General features: G+C 37.3%; 1 protein-coding gene across 1 annotated transcript in view; it reads left to right on the forward strand.

Annotated features, from left to right (window-relative positions):
• zgc:114120 (uncharacterized protein LOC619267 homolog) overlaps positions 1 to 6,401 on the forward strand; it is a 238,363-nt gene that overhangs the window by 190,659 nt on the left and 41,303 nt on the right. The window lies entirely within an intron of this gene.

Genomic DNA, 6,401 nt, shown 5'->3' on the forward strand with positions numbered 1-6,401 from the left:
CTGGGATTTTCAGGCACAACAATCTCTTGGGTTTACACAGAATGGTCCAAAAAAGAGATCCAGCGAATGGCAATTATGTGGATGAAAATGCCTTGTTGATGTCAGAGGTCAGGAGAATGGGCAGACTGGTTGAATGGGTGGCTGTGTGATGCTATCATGTCAATATGGACCAACATCTCTGAGGAATGTTTCCAACACCTTGTTGAATCTATGCCACAAAAATTAAGGCAGTTCTGAAGACAAAAGGGGGTCCAACCTGATATTAGCAAGTTGTACCTAATAAAGTGGCCAGTGAGTGTATATTCACCAAAAAGTAGTTGCTATGTTAGTGGCAGCATAGATTCTGTTGCACCCGTGCCATTTTCAAACTTGTCATCTTTCTTCAGAAACTTTCCATGTAGAGTTGTAACGCTGAAAATTGGTTGAAGGTGATATTGTCATCCATGAGCTGACAAATTGGTAATTATTTCATACACAACTCATATGTCCAGGTGATGGTATATAAATTCACAGATGAATATTTATGAGTTTTGCATGAGTTTGATTAATATTCATGAAGTTTCAGTTTTAGCCCCCTGTCCTGTAACTTTGCCCTGCTTATATCTACTGTCTGTCATGAATGTTGATGAGCAATTCAGACATTCTTTGCAATTCAGACGTTCTTTGCAATTCAGACGTTCTTTGGATCTATTTTTAATATTTAAAGAGGCTGCTCTTTCTTTCAAAGTTTTGAAACACTCTTGTTCAGGCTCTACGGACAACAGCATTAAACTCTAGTGCCTAAAACTCTTGTGAATATATTCTCTGGGTTTATAGACGTTGTTATTGTGTCTGCGTTTATTAAATTCCACGCATCTTAAATGTAGCAGACACGGATTATCTAGAATTTTATTTTGGCAAGTTCTCAAGGTCTCTATTGCCATCTACTGGCCAGTAGTGTTCATTCGGCCTATTGACGTATCCCATAATCCCTTGCATGCCAGAGAGTCGCTGCAGTTAAACAACATATAGAGAATCAACACGATGATAGTTGTAAATGAATATTATACTACAAAAATGTGATTTTTTTTATGCTTTTCGTCACGTTAATAAGAGACTGCTGCATGATACCCTGAAAACTTGCTAAAACAATTCTAACAAATAATCCGTGTCTGTTACGTTTAATCTGCGTGGAATTTAATAAACGCGAACCGAATTTCAGACATATATATTAGTCTCGAACAAAGAGGATAAACAGTGTTGTAAAGAACAATAATCAATACATTAAAGAGCAAACTTCACGTTCCTCCAGAACGACATGATCAGGAAGCGATTCTAGCTCACAGCAGCTCCTATTGAAAATAACGGAGAGACAGCCTGTGATTCTCGCATGTTTACATAAAACAAACGCAATAACAGCGTCTATAAACCCAGAGAATATTCATGAGAGTTTTAGGCACAATATAAAAATAGTTTTATGTTGCAATGTTAATGGTGTTGTGTGCAGCAGTTAAAGTGTAGCGTGATCAGAGCGTCTCAGTGCAGTTCTCAATGTTACTGAGATCTCGCAGCGCGGTGAACTCTCCGAGGTTTTGCGGGATTTGAAACGTCAATAGGGCGAATAGCCAACATTTATGTGTCAAGACGATATTGAGTGCATGTTTTACAATATAATAAAATGTGTGCACAATATAATAAAACGTGCACACAACATTAAAAAACGCACGCACATTATAATCAAATGAGCGCACAATATAATCAAATGAGCGCACATTCTCTCCACATGCAAAACATTTTGTGATGACACTTCCAGGGCTCTGTAAAAATGCCTGTTTTTACAAATAAAAAATGGAATATTTTACAAAAGCACATTTATCTGTAAACACCAACACACGACACACGTCACATTAACGTGTTGGTTTACATAATGAATGACTCAAGCAATCAGTGTTTAGCAGAAGAGGCACATTTTACCCAGAATCCTTTGCGATCTGTCTGTGTTTTTTTACAATACTTCAGAATTAATGCATTATTCAACATTAAAAAATATATGTTATATTTTAACTTTGTACAAATGACAGAATTGACATTAATGGAGTTATTTTATCAGTATTAATTATATTTATACACCAAACCATAACTCAGCATTGCTTTATTTTCCAAGACCTCCGCCTGACCGGAGCGTTGTGTTTTGGTAGAGAGCTGGACTTTGCAGCTGCTCTCAGCTTGCGTCTGTGCTGGAAGCCATGTAGTAAACAGAGCTTCCAGCAGGGGCAGGATGTTCAAAGAGTGCGGGCTCATTGTTTGGGTCTGTTGTCGCTTTTGATGCTACCACAAGCGATCGTGGTGTTAAAACTCAAATTCAGTCTGTTAGTAGTTGCAAATGTACCAGAGACAATACTGGAATTTATCGGTTATCTGTAACGTCAGATACATTTTTGGGTGGTTTATTGTTTTGTCTTTATCAAAGATAACTTTTCAGTTATCTGATTATCTGTTATCGAAGTAATTTTTTGGTTATCTGTGAATCACTGAGTATTAGTTCCCTGATTAGTTCAATATGGCATTTTGTCCAGCTGATTCTCCCATTACAGGAGCCTCATGTGGTTAATAATTGGACACTTCTTGACTCAGTCTGTAACAGAGCACACATCACTGATTATTAGCTGGTAACAGGTGTGGAAGTTCTCTTTGCCCGGAGTGTTAACCCTTTTTTTTTTTGATGATTATTGGCGATCAGGACTCCCAGCACAGCTCTCCTGATCAAAGATGAGACCCGTAATGTTTTTTATGAACTGGAGGACCCTCGCGATGTTCAGGACCGCTGCATCATTAAGATTTACTGCAAAGAGCCTGTCTACGGCACCTACCCCGGACACCACAACCCACACCTTGCTAATGGAGATCTGCGGGTAAGTATGGGGTTGTGTGTGTGTGTGCATGTGTGTGTCATTGTGTCTCCTGTCTTTATGTGGTTTGCATATTACATTATTTAAAAAAAAACTTTACACAAGGTGAGCCACAATCAAGAAAGTTAAATATCATAACTGGCAAAAGTGAGTGTGAAGTTACACAGCGTTTCATGAAAAACATGAAAAACATGTAAAAATATATTTGAGGGTGGAGGGTAACGTCTGATAGGAGTCACGATGTGTGACTGTGACCCATCAGATTCTGATGTCTTACGCCTTCTACTGAAAGCTCTGACTGCTAACTTTAATTGGCGCAGACAGCAGCTGGAGTTTTATCCCCCCAATGGCCGAAGGTCCCTAGGGGGCGATTTCCATCCATCCATCTGTCTGTCTGTCTGTCCATCCGTCCCAGACATGGTATATGTACCATATGTACCATATAACATCATGGTATACGCATATGGTATATGCGTTGTGTAATACGCATATTATCATATCGTTTGAATTGGGCTCTTTTGACCAGAGTTATGGCCGTTGACTAACAAATCGAGACTCCATCAGTTTCGTGAGTTGGTGCCTGCATTCTGAAATCAACTCCTCTCACATTTTTACAGTGTTGTATAGTAACGAAGTAAAAATACTTCACTACTGTATTTAAGTATGTTTTGGGAGACTTTGTACTTTTCTTGAGTTTTTTAAATACAGCTTACTTTCACTTTTACTTCACTACATTTCCGACGTTAATTCAGTGATTTCCTCCAGAGCTATCTGCCAAACTAGAAAACTGCTGCATCCTAGTAAGAGCAGAATACTACTGGAATGAATCTGAATAAGGAAAGTTGTATTGTTTTTGTATGTTTTTTTTCTCACCTAAATGGATTCAGCACTCACTCCAGTTTATTGTCTGGAATAGTCCCAGATTGCATTTCAGAGCTTCTAGAATTCAAACATTTTCGTGCAGGTGGTGGTGGGGGGTAATTTTGGGTTTCAGCTTTTTTTGTTTTTCACCACTTTCATCCCTGAATATGAGTTGTGATTCACTTTTGTGCGGATTAAAGTTACTAACTGGGACTCCTGTCTTGTTGCGAGAAAGAAACGAGAATCATCCTCCGTTCTGTTCACACAGCTCCAAACGTTGCGCGGCTCTCTGACAAGTCAAGATAGAATGATAGAATTCAGTCTGAATTAATAACTTCAAAGCGAAACAGTTTTGTTTATTTTATTTATGTCCAGAGATCAAGGATACAGTGACTAATTTCATATTTATTTACTTTAAGACTCAAGGAAATACATAGAAAACCTGTAAAGCCTACTTTTAGTACAAAATTCACGAGGTATCGATAAGGGAATCGATAAGGAATCGGATCGATAAGCAGAATCGATAATGGCATTGATATCGAAAAACCTTATCAATACCCATCCCTGCTAGTGACTGCAATGAAGTCAGGCCGATTTGTCATGAGGCATGTCTGGTAGGCTTTTTTGCAGTTGCACACTTGGGGGTGTTTGTCAGGAAAATGATAATTTCTCTTCATTGATTACAGACCTGCAGCGGGTCTGTAATCAACTTTTCTGCAGCACGGCTTTGCTTTGAACCTTGAACCAATCAAAGCAGTGATTCGCAGGTCGAAGCAGTGCTTTGATCTACGATTCATGTATTCATTGTTTAATTTCGCTTTATCCTAATTTTCCCAGCTAAAACCCTGAAGAGCATATGTCTGTGAGTAATATTTAATATTTTTATGTTAAACCGACCTGTTATGGTCTTCTGAAACAGTTGATAGATGTATTTTATAACTTAAAAACGGGACCGATGCTAACGCATTAGCATGTCTATGGCATTTTCAATGTTAAAGTTAGCATTAATAGAATAGAATGCTTTTTATTGTCATTATACACAAGGTACAACGAAATTAAAATTAAGCTGTTTGCATCAGCACGTTTGTGTTGATTTGTTTTCTGTATAATTAATGGCTCAGCGTTTATTGTCGTAAAAGAGTCAAATTTATGCGGGCATTAATCAGTCGTCTCTTGCGCGTCTCCAGTTGGTGCAGAATGCTGCTGCTCGTCTTTTGACAAACACTTCTAGACGTGAGCATATTGCGCCCATCCTATACTCACTCCACTGGCTTCCAGTTGTTTTAGAATTGATTTTAAAATTTTAATGTTTGTTTTTAAAGCTATTTATGGCCTTGCACCTCCCTACTTGTCTGAAATTTTAACTTTGCGCACCTACAGTAGGACGTTAAGGGCGTCTGGCCAGCTGTACTTAGATGTTCCAAGGTCAAGATATAAACGCTGGGGTGATCATGCTTTCGCGGTAGCTGGCCCCAGACTGTGGAATGAGCTACCTCTTGAGTTACGTACTATTCCTGACCTAGCACTTTTTAAATCTAAGTTAAAGACTTATTTATTTAAACTGGCTTTTAACACTTAGTGGGGAGGTGACATGTTCTGTTATTTTTCTGTTTTTTTTATGTGTTGTTTTAAAATTTTATTTTATATGTGTTTTATTTTGTAAATTTGTGTTTTAATGTTAAGCACTTTGGACACCAGTCGGTGCTGTAAAGCGCTTTATAAATAAATGTTGATTGATTGATTGATTGAAATTGTAATTTCTGAAATGTATTTTTATTCATATATTAATAATAGCAACAACAATAATAGTCTACATAATAGTCAATAATAATAGACTAATAATGTTACAATACAATTTTAGAGAAAGAGACAAAAAGAACCTAATGAAACAAAACACAACAGAAAAGTTTCTGTGTAGGCTCTCAGTTGTCCAGGTGGTTTCCATAGTAGAGAAGCTTGAATCTTTGACTGGACTGGGTTGCTTGACGTGAGGACGTTTCGCTTCAAATCACTCTTGTAGAGAGTCAAGACAGAAGTCAGACTACAAGAGCAAGAATTTTAGCTGAGGAAGCTTCTGTGATTTGAAGCGAAACGTCCTCACGTCAAGCAACCCAGTCCAGTCAAAGATTCAAGCTTCTCTACCACAACAGAAAAGATAAAACCATGTAACAATGAAAATAAATAAATACATATAGAAAAAATAACTGTTTCCTGTGAACAACTAGTGAGTAGCCTACTCTCGTTTATTTAGGTTTTGAAACCTTGTTTCTGAAGTGTTTTTGTGTGATGTGCACAATTTTCAGTATTTTGACTAATACTACCAGTCATTTACAAGCCTAGATAAACTTTGTAATATAAAAAAAATCAGTCCATTTTTGATCATTAACATTTACTTGTACTTTTGCTTTCAGTACTTGAGTACATTTATTTGTATATTACTTATCATTCTTAAGTACAATAAATACTAGATACTTTAAGACTTTTACTTGAGTAGCATTTCAATTGGTGACTTGAACTACTACCAAAGTCATTTTTTAATGGCTATCTGTACTTTTACTTAAGTGTGATTTTCCGTTACTTTATGCAACACTGCATTTTTAGGAGGAATTTCGTGAAACTTGGTACAAGTCCTTGTTGTAGGTTGGTAATATG

The sequence above is a fragment of the Thalassophryne amazonica genome, chromosome 18, assembly GCF_902500255.1.
Source record: "Thalassophryne amazonica chromosome 18, fThaAma1.1, whole genome shotgun sequence".
Lineage (NCBI taxonomy): Eukaryota > Metazoa > Chordata > Actinopteri > Batrachoidiformes > Batrachoididae > Thalassophryne > Thalassophryne amazonica.